We start from the raw sequence: 14,527 nt of genomic DNA, 5'->3' as shown, positions 1-14,527 counted from the left end.
GCTAGAATCGGCTCTAGCCGCTTTAGATGATCTAACGATGTCTTTTTCTTGATGCCACTCATGTGAGTGGGAAGCAGTGTTATCAATAATTTTGTAAGCTTCAGTTGCAGTTTTCTTCATAATGGAACCACCAGCTGCTATATCGATGTCTTTGCGTGTAGTGATGTCGCATCCTTGGTAGAATATTTGTACTATTTGATAAGTGTCTAAACCATGTTGCGGACATCCTCTCAATAACTTTCCAAATCTTGTCCATGCCTCATATAATGTTTCATTTGGCTTTTGCGTGAACGTAACAATTTCTCCTTGAAGTCTTACGGCTTTAGATGCCGGAAAAAATTGTTTAAGAAAATTTTCAACTAAGACATCCCATGTATCAATCGCCCCTTCAGGTAACGATTCTAACCAATCTTTGGCTTCTCCCTTTAAAGTCCAGGGAAATAACATGAGATATATCTTTTCATCCACAACTTCTCTGATTTTAAATAGTGTACAGATCCTATTAAAGGTTCGAAGATGTTCATTTGGATCTTCCTTCGGCGCACCACTAAATTGGCATTGATTAGTTACCATGTGTAGGATTTGTCCTTTGATTTCATAATCTGGCGCATTAATGTCTGGTTGAGTAAATGCGTGACCTTGGCCAGTGCGTTTAGCTCTCATTCGGTCTTCCATACTTAGAGGTTCCAGATTTTCCATGATTGAGTTTGTTGAATCTGAATCACTAGAGGATTCTGATTTAATGGTTTCTTCCTCGACAATCTCTGGATGAGTAATTTGTCGTTCAGGAGGAATGATTAGTGGTTCAGGATCTCTGAATTGTCCCTGAATATCCTCTGGATTCTCAATTGTGAGGTCGGGTTCAAAAAATAGATTATCGAAAATTTGAATTGGAGTACTTGGTCGACTTGATGACGATTCTAAAGAAAAATCAACGGCGATAATATTGGCTAGATGTCTTGATCGTGTTACAGGTGGTGAACGTATGAAAGGTGGTGAACGTTTTACTCGGTGCATTCACTGAATATCCTATTAGTTAAAAAAGATAAAAATTATATAAGTTATCAAATTAATAGACTTTTCTGATTTTACTCACGTTTCGAATAGCCAATAGATGCAGCAGGTAGCCAGGACCCTTTAAATCGGAAGCCCACAACTCGCCACTAACAAATCCAACTATTACTACGAACCAGAAAATTTTGGATGTCTATCAATTTAACCACTTAAAATAATTTTTCGTCGAAGTTTAAAGAAATTTTAGAGAAGAAATAAAAAATTCTATGTCCTAAAAACTAGAGCCTCGAGAAATAAGAAGGAAAAAGAGTGCGTCGGAAAAACGTCGAAAAATAAAAGGTCGAAAAATAAGCGTCGAAAAATAAAAGTCGAAAAATAATAAAATGCAGCGTCGAAACTTAAAAGTCTAAAAACTAAAAATTAAAACTTACGTCTAAAGGTATTAAAGCTTAAAGGAATTCTATATCCAAAACGGCAATAACTTAAAAGGTACTAAAATCTTAAAACGGCGTCGCAAAATTCTAAAGCACCTAAATCTTAATCTAAAGAAAAAGTACTTAAGAGATTTTACGGCAAAGCCTAAAAATCTAGAAATAAAAATAAACTACGGCAAAAACTAGTCTTAAAACTAATTACGAACGATAAATATATAAATTACGAATAAAAAGATACAAAATATAAAATAAAACTTAAAGTTATAAAAATACAATTTTTATAAAAATATTATTTTTATATTACTTATTTTATAAAAGTATCAATTTTATATATAATAAAACTAATTGAAACTTAAAAATACAAAATAAAATAAACTAAAACTAATTAATAAAATAATTCACCCTAATTAGGTTAATAATAATAATAATTAATTAATTAAAAACCCTAATTAGCATTAATTACGTACTAGGTTTTCTGCCAGAGCAGGCTCCGCGAGTGCGAATGTCTGCTACCCAATATCTCCGCAAGTGCGGATGATGCAGATTCAAACGAGCTGCAATCAGGCTCAATGTTTTATATTTTTTTTTTTACTTTTTTTTTAATTTTAATTTTCTGTTTTGTAGTAAAAAAAATTAAATAAAACTTATATATAAAAAATTACTTATTAATTTTTATAATTCTAAAAAAAATGAACTTTTTAATTAAAGCACCTAAATAGATATATATATATTTTTTTTATGTTTTTATATTTTTGTTTTTAATATTAAAACTTATATTTTACAAAAATAGATTAAAACTTAAATAAAAATCTCTTTTTTTTATAGCGTTTCGCTTCGGCGTTGAATTTTCCCTCGCAGCGGCGCCAAAAATACTTGATGTTAAAGCAGAGGGGTACAAAATAGTTATATTTTTGTTGCGAAATACTATTAAATGCGATACAATTTTACACAAGTTATTTATTTATTTATAGGGTGGATATACCTAAACCTTGCTACAACACTTATAGGCAGTGTACCTAATCATACAGTAGTGTAGTTTTTAGTAAGTCCGGTTAGTCCACAGGGAACTAGCCAAGTTTAACGCTATATTTTTAAAACTATATTTGTATGTATATATATATATATATATATATATATATATATATATATATATATATATATATATATATATATATATATATATATATATATATATATATATATATATATATATATATATATATATATATATATATATATAAGTAGTATTATTATTATAAAAGGGGGTTTTTACCGTTTAATGACCGGTTTGTCGATTTTAAAAACTTAAGTCGCAATTAAAACCTAATGTAAAATATTAAAAATAAATATAATTTAATTTAAAGCGTAAAGTAAATGACGATAAATAAAAGTGCGATAAATAAAAGTGCGATAAATAAAATAACAGTAAATAAAATTGCGATAATTAAAAAGTACAATAATTAAAAGTGCGATAAGATATAAAATAAAGGAATTATGCTTATTTAAACTTCCGTAATCATGATGTTTGACGTGTTGATTTTAGTTTATTACCATGGGTTAATTGTCCTTTGTCCTGGATTATTCGATATGTCCATCTGGTTTTTGTCCATAACAGTCCATCAGTCATAAATATAAAGTGCGAGTGTCCTCGTCAAATTATCCTTATATCCGAAGTCAAATATTCCAACTAATTAAGGACTTAAACTGTAATAAGGTTTTAATACTTTATTATCAATTACACCAAGTGTCCTTGCATGTAATCCACCCCTGTTTTAATGAGTCCATTGACTATTAATCCATTCCCGTGTCCGGTCAAATGAACGATTATTAGTAATTATAAATATCCCGCCCATCGTGTCCGATCGAGTGTATGTGGTTATTTATAATTACGTCCAATTGTAAATTTTTATATTAAATTAACGAACTATCATTCAGTTAAACAAATATAAAGCCCATTAATAGCTCATAGTCCAATTTCTACAAGTGTCGTTCTTTTGTCCCAACCCCAATTATGGTCCAAAGCCCAATTACCCCGCCTTTAATTTTTAGCCCAACATCATGATTACTTCGATTTAAATAAGCATAATAATAACTTAGCTACTAGACATTAATTTAAAAAGGTTGAACATAACTTACAATGAGTATTAATAGTGTAGCGTTACACGAACAGAATTTCGACTTACACACTTACAACATTCGCTAACATAACCTTATTATTATTGATTTTAAATTAAAATTAAGATTATATATATATATATATATATATATATATATATATATATATATATATATATATATATATATATACATATATATATATATATATATGTATATATATGTATATATATATATGTATATATATATATATATATGTATATATATATATATCGTGAGAGAGAGATTGAAAAAGGAGTAAGGAATCGATCAGAATGTGCGGCCTTTTATAGGCCCACGTTTCACTGTAGAGCTCCGCGAGTGCGAAGTTTTTGTTCATCATAGCTCCGCGAGTGCGGAGGTCTGGAATCCAGCTCATAGATTAAATCCAAAACGTGGGTTGCGTATAATTATAATATATAATAATATATATAATTAATTATATATTATATTATATTCTTGTGCATAGTTGACTTGTAATTTTTGGTCCGTTGCGTCGCACGCTGAAAGTTGGTTCATGTCTCGCTTCCGAATTTTCGAACGCCTTTTCGTACGATTTAATATCTTGTACTTTGTGTTTCACGGCTTGTACTCTTATAATTTTTAGACGTTTCTCATCAATAATTTGAACCACTTGGATTGTACTTTTTAGCTTTTTAGCTTTTTGGTCATTTGCATCTTCAATTCATCGAATCCGTCTTTTGTCTTCACCTTTTTATTATTTAAATGAATATCACTTGTAAATAGAACAATTGCAACTAAAAGCTTGTCTTTCTTGAGAGATAATGCTATGAAATATATGTTCGTTTTTAGCATTATCAAAACCCTATAAGCCTTTGACATGTTAGAATATCCCAAGAATATACCTTCATCATCCTTAGTATCAAACTTGCCTAGCTAATCCCTATTGTTTAGAATGAAAAGGGAGTGCCAAATACATGAAGAAATAAAATTGTGGGTCTTATGCCTTTGAGAACTTCATAAGTAGTTTTCTGATGTCTTTTCACAATTAAAGATCTATTATGGGTAAAACAAGCAGTGTTCACAGCTTCTGCCCAATATGAATTTTTCAGCCCAGACTCAGCTAACATAGATCTTGCTGCTTCAATGAGAGTTCTGTTTCTTCTTTCTGCAACACCATTCTGTTGAGGTGTTCTCACAGCAGAAAATTTTTGTGAAAGACCTTTGTCAGCACAAAATTCTTCCAATGTTGCATTTTTGAATTCTGTACCATGATCACTTTTAAGCTGCTTCACCAGTTGCCCATACAGTAGTTCCATTCTTTTGATAAAATTGATAATTTCATCAGTAGCTTCACTCTTTTGCTTCAAAAAGAACACCCAGGTGTATCTGGAATATTCATCAACAATCACCAGTGTATACTTCTTCCCACTACAGCTGGCTATATTAATAGGACCAAAAAGATCCATATAAAGAAGGTGAAATGGTTTCTCAACAGATGAAATCTGCTTTGATTTGAATGAGGCATGGTGATGCTTCCATGTTTCACATCCAGGACATAATACGTCCTTCACATAAGACATTGTGGGTAGCCCAGACACCAAACTTTTACTAGATAACTTATGAATATCTTTGAAGTTGAGATGTGAGAGTCTCTTGTGCCATAACCACTTGAGGTTGTCTGCTGTCTTTGAATAAAAACAAGTATCAGTTGTTGTGACTGCTGTGTTCATGTCGATTTGATACATGTTCTCATGTCTTTTTGCTGTCAGCAGTGGCTTCCCTGTCTTATAAAAAATAGTGCCAATTTTCCTTCTGAATTGGACTATCTTAGTTTTGCTTGTCAGTTGGCTTATGCTGAGTAAATTATGTTTAAGCTCAACGACATATGCTACATTTGAAAATGTAACAATCCCATTTGTTAAAGTACCAAAACCCTTTGTGTAACCCAACGAATTATCTCCATATGATACAACTGGACCATCCTTTTCTTGATAGTCCATCAGCAGGGAATTACATCCGGTCATATGTCTCGAACAACCACTATCAAGATACCAGATTTGCTTGTTTTAAATGCCCTGCACAGTAGCTAAAAGATTAGTTCTTTTTGGGAACCCATCCAAGGATGGGTTCTGGAAGGGTCATCTTTGATGATCTCTTCCTGTCTGCTGGTTTTTTTGAAGAAGCAGCATCAGATGAGGTTAGGGTTAGAGTACACCGGTTGGCTAAGTGAAACTTACTGCCACACTTGTAGCATTTTCTCACATTTGGTATCGGTGACTGGTCATACACTGAGTAAATGGGTGCAGTAAGATCGGGTATACTTTCAGATATGGCAGCTATGAGCTGGTCAAGCTTGACTGTCATTATCTCAGTGATAGATGACCCAGCACATGATTCCACAATTTGGTTCACTTTAGCTTTTCCCTTAATGGAAGCTTTCCTTTTAGAACCAGTACCATAATCATGGTATACTGCTTTGCCTTTGTTGTTCGACGAGTCAGTATGGGAAGTTACTGACCCGTCAGCTGATGCTGGTCGATTCTTGTGAATCTTGATTGCTGCCTTTGACTTGCCAGTATTGCGTTTTGCTGGCTTGTCAGCAGCTACTGGTTGATCAGTACAATTTTCATCAGCTGGCTCAGCATTGGTGGAATTTGAACACGAAGGGGAATCAACTGATTTTAACTTTCTTTGATTGTTTTCAGTGATTTCCCTTATAATGCGTCATTCCTTTGGAGTCATATAGTAAATGCTTGAGGGATCAGTAGTTTCATCAATTGAAGTACTGGTTTCCTTGGCTTTTACTTCATCCTCCAAAATTTCTTTCATGGACGGTGGTGGGGTCTCAGTAGGTCTGACAAACTTATTTGTTAAGACCTTTTTACCCTTAACTATCTTGGCAAAGGTATTTGGCAAGACAGCTTCAGGATCTGTTTCAAGAATGAGGTCCATGTAAGTAACTTCTGCGAGAGCAGCAGCAGCATAGTCACCAGCAAAGAAAGCTTCAACTTGGGTAGGCACCTTCTCATTTACACACTTAGTTGTGCGTTGAGCAGATGTACACCATGAAGCAACAACCTTCTTGAGGTCGTTTAGCTGGTTCTTAACATCTGCTGCCTCAACATGAAGAGACTTTAAAGCAAAATTTTGTTTTTCAAGTTTTGAAATTTCATCCTTCAAGATCTTAATTTCATCAGTTTTGCTTTTAGGTTTATCATTTAAAGATTTGTTATCATTTTTCAAAACTTCTTCACGTTTACTGCCTCTACATAAATCAACTCTTAGGTAGTCAAACATTTCAGCTTTTTCATCATCAGTATAAGTTCGAAAATTATCAACCTTATACAGCATTTCAGATTTCCATTGAGGCGAATCCTTTTTCCGATCAGCTTCCCTCATATCAGCCAAAAACATACTACCATTATCATCCTCATCAGACTCCTAGACCTCCTTGGCCATCAAACATAGCTTTTTACCAGAAGCATAACCAGCATCATCATCATCAGTATCACTGTCAGAAGATGAAGAAGAGCTGGTTTCATCCCAATCATGATGCTCAGTAACTAGAACCTTTTCTTGCTACTTTCCCTTCTTATCAGCCTTTGCACTTTCCTTCATTTGAGCCTTCATAGCTTTGTACTTGTTCTTGTACTTATTAGCTTTTGAGAAGGAGTTAGCCTGTGATGTTGAAGGTTTCCTGGACATGCATTCAGCAGCAAAATGTCCAACCTTCCCACAATTGTAACACTCAGATTTAGGATCCTTGACCGATTTGCTGCCATACCTAGCACTTGGTTTATTACTCCCTTTATATGACTTGCTGGTTCTGTTACGATTAAACCTTTTAAACTACCTAGCCAGCAAAGCCATACCTTCAGCAAAACCTTCCACATCATCTTCATCATCACTGCTTTCTTCAGACCCAGTACCACTATCCACATCATCTTCTGCTGACTCTTCTTCTGCTGTCAACTTTTGAACCAGTAAAGCCTTTTGAGCTTTCTTTTTAGTAGCAGCCATAAGGGAAGTATCATCGTTTTAGAAGATTTTGAAGTGGTGGGGGCAGACTTAAAATTTTCTTTCAAGTTTAGCTTCTGCCTTCTCATGGTTCCAAAGTGTACCATAAAGGGAAGACATATTAAAGTTCTTTAAAGTCTGGGTGGTTCTTAGAGGGTCAGTCACTGGTTTCCATTTGGCAGACAATGAGTCAATGAATTTGTTTACTTGTTCAAAATTAGTATACGTAATTTTCAAAGTAAGCAGGTCAGCAATTAAGGAGTTAAACCTAATGAAGATTTGCTTAAGGGTCTCATTCTTATAGGTAAAGAACATTTCATACTCTCTTTTCAAAGCAATAATCTTGTTCTGCCTAACCTCATCTATACCTTCATAAGTAACATCTAGATAGTCTAACATAAGCTTAGCATTCAGCTTTCCCTTAATCAGTTTGAATAGGTGGTTAGGTAAAGTTATAGCTAACAGAGTTCTGATCTTAGGGTCAAGTCCAACACGACGTTTGTCCTCAACATCCTATTTGGCTGGAGTGAGAACAACCTCTCTGCCAGGAATGGCAGGAGTATCAGCAGTGGCTAGAATGCTATCAATAGTTTCAGTTGGGACAAATGGACCATCTGTGGTAATACCAAGCATAAGTGGGTCAATAGACTTCAGGTGAAACATGAACCTTGCCTTCCAAGTTTCATACTCATCTTCATTAAATTTGGGTGGTCTATTGGATGAGCCATTTTCAAGGTAATCTGTATTTGAGTATGCAGCCATGAGAGAATTCAGATCCAAGATATTAAATTATCAAGACTGAAGCTCTGATACCAGTTGTTGGTCCCTTGATTAACAACAGAAGTATTGTAGAAGGGGTGAATACAATTTCTTTTAATTAACTAACCAATTAAACACAGTTTAGTATTCAAGCATGTAATGTAAATAGAGTCAAAGGTAATTTTTCAACTGTTATTCTTTATTGATTAAATCACAAAGAATTACAACTATCCTTGGCGGAATGATAGTTGGTTGATACAGATTTACCTAAGTATAGCTATGAGGATAAACTTAAAGCTATTACACGTTTTGGACTCTAAATAACAAAACCCACACCACTAGTTGTTACAATAGTGGATACAACAATTAATAGTAGTCCTATTAACCGTGTAATGGTTCTATTGTCCACTGGTACATAGGATGTCTGTACTTGTGGGGACAACTGCATCAGAGAGCGTGCTCTCCTCTTTCCTCTTTGGTAGCTATTTGCAGAAACATCCCAATTCGGTTTGACACCACTATTTGTTTAAACAAATAGAATGTTGTGTTCCCTAGGTGTTGACAAAGTATAACACATGTCTGCACATGCATTAAACTTCTGCATTCCCATGTGGTCTTGTAAGGTCACTTGTCAGTCACCGACGCGTGTCCTTTTCTATTCAACTTTGTCTTCGACTTCTGTTGAATAGTACAATTGATGTAGACCACTCAGGAAACCACCATGCTTGTAATGGAGCATGGCTGTCTTGTGTTGTATGCTGCTTACCAGGTTTATTGTTCTTCTTATGCTGAGTCACTTGATATTCTTGAATTGTTGAGTACTCATCCTGTGATGATTCGAAGAATACACTCTACCTTGTGCTGGTAGACTAGGCAGCATACTGAACACTTGACATAATAATATTTGCTGTCTATACATAAACAAACTTGTGCTAGCTGCACATAACATTTTAGTGCAAATAAATTACAGTTTTGTCATAATTAAATCCTTAATTATTTTGGGGACTTAACAGTACGCGAAAAAGAAGAATGACAGAGGTGATAGTCAAGAATATATCAAGAATTGGAACTGGATGGAGCATATTGATGAATGTTTTGGAAGTATGAATTAAAGAAGAAAGTATAGAAGATGGGAGATGTGAAAATAAGGAAACGAAGGAGGTAGATTTATAGTAAAATATCATACAGAGAAATTGAGACAGATTATCGCATTAAATCGAAGAGGATCATAATTTCCTTAATCGCCGAAGAATCAAATCTTATATAGATTACAAAGATTTTCTTTAATACGGAGATCAACCACGATGACGTCAAAAGATAAGACGAATCCCTATTTCCTTCATTTCACTCTTTTAGGTAGCTTCACTCATGCTCTTCACATAATCGAATTGTTTTATCCATATTAATCACCAATGATAAAACTCTAAATTTTTAACTCGTATTCGTCATGAAAACATACTTATTGTCAACCATGACGATCCCAATCAAATTTCGGGATGAAATTTCTTTAACGGGTAGGTACTGTGACGACCCGAAAATTTTTGACCAAATTTAAACTTAATCTTTATATGATTTCGACACGATAAGAAAAGTCTGTAAAGTTGAATCTCAAAATTTTTGAACTACTTTTATATAATCAATTACCCTTTGACTGTGCTCGACGATTCACGAACATTTATGTGTATATAGATATGTATATATATAATATATAGTTATATTAATTAACAAAGTATTAGATGTATAATACTTTACATGAACGTATTTGTTTCAATATATTTATCTACGGCATTAAAAGATAATATCAAATGATTGAATTATCAGGATTCATTGTGATATGATTACGGGTATCTGTTGAGAGGTCCACTGTGATTTAAGAAATCTGTCCTTTTTATCAGTATTCGGAATAAATGGTAATGTGATTTGCAAGTAAGAACAAATTGTCATTTAACGAGAACTAGACAAAAGTTAGTGGAGATTCCTGTTTAATTTCCAATTCATGCTTTACAATATTTTCCTCGTGGTTTTGATAAGATAATTATTTAGTTTTCATAATATTGAAAACGTTATACGATATAGATAAAACCTTTTAAAGAATGATAACTGACTCTAGCTAACTAATTTATATTTATTCGATTTAATTTAATGAAAACGTTCTTCGAAATAATAGACTTTTATTATTATAACGTTTCATTAAAGAGATAAGAATATAATTAGTTTTAGAAAACTATAGTTATTCGATTTTGTACGAACACGTTTTTCGAAATAATAGAATTTGATTATTGATTGGAATATTAATTGATAGAGCTAATTATATAAATAATTTGCAACGTGTATTTAAAATGTGTTTATATATAGAGTATATATATATGGGTTCGAAATTATTTTGTAAACGATAATATCACTCATTTATTTTATTTTTTTTAGTTTGATAATTAAATATTTCAATTATAAATAAGAGGTACAAATTTATATCTTTCTAAATTATATATATTTTAAAATGTGATAAAGTATAATAGTAATTTAGATATAAAACGTTTCAATATTATTAACATATTTTAATAGATAACGAGAAGATGAATTATAGAAGCAAATGACCAAAACACTCGAACGTTCAAGTTGCACTTCGAGTGATATAGTTATCAATGATTTATGTTTAATTATTGATAAAGGTACGTGTCGCGAAATGTAAAGTACAAGATTTCTAAGCATACGAAAAAGCGTTCGAAAAACCGGAATCGAGACATAAACCGAGCATCAACGTACAAGACAACGAAGCTAAATTTACAAGTCCACTATGCACAAGAATATAATATAATATATATAATTCATATAATTAAATGTATAATATATATATATATATATATATATATATATATATATATATATATATATATATATATATATATATATATTAATTGTGTCGGTGCCAGGTTGATTATATATATCGAGTTGCACCTGCTGCTATCTATTGTTCTCCATTTCTGTTTCTGCACTCGAAAAACACCATCACTGCCCCTGCAACCGAGAGCCACCACTCCTCCGGTGAACCATCACATCCACCGTAAAACACCACCATATCCTTCTCTCTCATCTCTCTCTTGTTTTTTGTTCTCTTTGTGAACTCATTATCATGACAGCCACCATGAACAATCGCTAACTTCAATCACCTTTGAACCGCCACCCATCACACATACCACCACCATCTTCAAGCTTGTTCACTACCATACGTGTTCCTATTCTCGTTTTTATGCTGCTACGTTCCTGTTGCAGCGACTAAGAAGATGATGATACTATTATACCGTTACAGTATGATCGTGAATGATGATGGATTAGATAATACATAATATAACGATGTTTGATGATGAAAAATGATATACGTTATTCGATGATGGTGATGACGATTGATTAACGATGATGATGATGATAACGAGGTATGATGATGATGATGCCGTTGAGTATGATGATGATGATGATGATGATACATGCATGATGATACGATCGATGATGATGATGGCATGATAATCATGATGGTATAAATTATTATTATTATATTATTATAGGTATTATTATTATTATTATTATATATGTATTATTATTATTATTATTATTATTATTATTATTATTATTATTATTATTACACTAACACTAATATTGAGATTATGAATATTATCGTTAATAATATAATTAAGATTATGATTATTAAGATTTTAATAAGGTTATGATTAAAAATTATAAATACAAATATTAAAATGAGAATGACTAAAATTATAAATAAGTTATGTTTTAAATGAATAAAAGTATTATTATTATCATGATTATTAAAAGTATAATTTTTTTTTTAAAACTATCATTATTATGAAAATTAAAATTTTATTAAAATTTTTATTTTTGTTATGATTATCAAAACTATCATTATTATTATTATCACTAGTATTATTAAAATTATCATTTTTATTATTTTTTTATTAAAAACTATCATTATTATTTTTTATCATTATTATTATTATTAATATTATCATTATTATTATTATTAGAATTATCATGATTTTTTTACATAATTATTATTATTTTTATAGAACAAATAAATATTATATACTTATGTTAATATTACATAAAAAATTTATATTAAACATATTAACATTAATATTACGTATAACAAATTATTGACTTATGATATAATACCAATTACAAATATATATAAATTAATATAACTATATGTATAAATATTAATTATTTTATAAAATAAATATATATAACATATAACTGAAAATATAATATATAAATAAAGTTTATATATTTAATTGAAATTTAGTTATACAACTACAACACTTAATATATAAATATTATATAACTAATAAAAAAATTTATGTGATTATATGTTTTAATATATATACTTGATATAGGTTCGTGAATCCGAGGCCAACCTTGCACTTGTTCAGTGCCGTCATATGAATAATTGCTACGAAATACAGTATAGTGAGTTTCATTTGCTCCCTTTTTAAATGTTTTTGCAATATATATTTTTGAGACTGAAAATACATGCGTTGTTTTTATAAATATTTGACGAAATAGACACAAGTACTTGAAACTACATTCTATGGTTGGATTATTATACTGGATATCACCTTTTTTAGTCTGGTAATCTAAGAATTAGGGAATAGAAACCCTAATTGACGCGAATCCTAAAGATAGATCTATTGGGCCTAAAAAACCCCGTCCGGGTTACGGATGCTTTAGTACTTTGATTTATCATATCCGATGAGAGTCCCGGAATGATGGGGATATTCTAGATGCATTTTGTTAATGTCGGTTACCAGGTGTTCACCATATGAATGATTTTTATACACAGGTTATGTGTATCATGTTTTGTACACGGGTTTCGTGTGCGGTTAAATATTGAAATCTTGTGGTCTATTAAAATTATGGAAATGATTGATTATGATAAACTAATGAACTCACCAACCTTTTGGTTGACACTTTTAAGCATGTTTATTCTCAGTTATGAAAGAAATCTTCCGCTGTACATTTGCTCATTTTAAAGATATTACTTGGAGTAATTCATGGCATATTTCAAAAGACGTTGCATTCAAGTCCTTCGAGTTCAAAAAGATTGTTATTAAGTAAATGACAGATTGATCATTTATTCTTAGGAAACGTAATTATAACATTGGTATAGAATGGTTATATTTTGAAATGGTAGGCATATCTATCAACTTTCGTTGAAATGAAAGTTTGTCTTTTAAAAACGAATGCAATGTTTACAAAATGTATTATATAGAGGTCAGTACCTCGCAATGTAATCAACTATTGTGAATCGTTTAAAATTGATATGAACGGGTCCTTTCATGTTGCTTGCAGGTTCGGACATGTTCGAGATCAATAAGTTGAAAGGTATGCTTTCAAAAGAGTTCGAGATGAAGGATCTTAGTAGTGCTAAGAAAATACTTGGAATGAGTATTGTGCGTGATCGTGCTAAAGGTGTTCTATACTTGTCTCAATCTAAGTATGTTGAGAAGGTAGTAGAAAAGTTTAATGTTGATAAAGCAAAGGCTCGTACTATGCCTTTGGGTAGCGCGATAAATTTATCGAAGAATGAATCACCTAAAATGGAAGAAGACAAAGCGGAGATGGAAAAGGTTCCGTATAGATCGATCGTGGGAAGTATTATTGATGTTATGCGAGGTGTATACGAAATAGTTATATTTTTACTACGAAATACTATTAAATACGATACAATTTTACACAAGTTATTTATTTATTATTAGAGTGGATATACCTAAACATTGCTACAACACTATAGGCAGTGTACCTAATCGTACAGTAGTGTAGTTTTTAGTAAGTCCGGTTCATTCCGCAGGGAGCTAGCCAAGTTTAACGCTATATTTTTTTAAAAACTATATTTGTATATATATATATATATATATATATATATATATATATATATATATATATATATATATATATATAAGTAGTAGTATTATTATTATTATAAAAAGGGGGTTTTATCATTTAATGACCGGTTTGTCGATTTTAAAACTTAAATCACAATTAAAACCTAATGTAAAATATTAAAAATAAATATAACTTAATTTAAAGCGTAAAGTAAATGACGATAATTAAAGTGCGATAATTAAAAAGTGCGATAAATAAAATTACGATAATTAAAAAGTACGATAATTAAAAGT

At 31.4% G+C, this 14,527-nt stretch overlaps 1 non-coding gene across 1 annotated transcript; it reads left to right on the top strand.

Moving 5' to 3' along the window:
- The first annotated feature begins 208 nt into the window (after nt 1–208).
- On the top strand, nt 209–315 carry LOC139895322 (small nucleolar RNA R71). Its single transcript, XR_011775779.1, has one exon. It is a non-coding gene; the product is annotated as a small nucleolar RNA R71 (small nucleolar RNA).
- The last annotated feature ends 14,212 nt before the right edge of the window (nt 316–14,527 follow it).

The sequence above is a fragment of the Rutidosis leptorrhynchoides genome, chromosome 2, assembly GCF_046630445.1.
Source record: "Rutidosis leptorrhynchoides isolate AG116_Rl617_1_P2 chromosome 2, CSIRO_AGI_Rlap_v1, whole genome shotgun sequence".
NCBI lineage: Eukaryota > Viridiplantae > Streptophyta > Magnoliopsida > Asterales > Asteraceae > Rutidosis > Rutidosis leptorrhynchoides.
The sequence above is the reverse complement of the archived record's forward strand: the minus strand, read 5'-3'. Positions and strand labels throughout refer to the sequence as shown.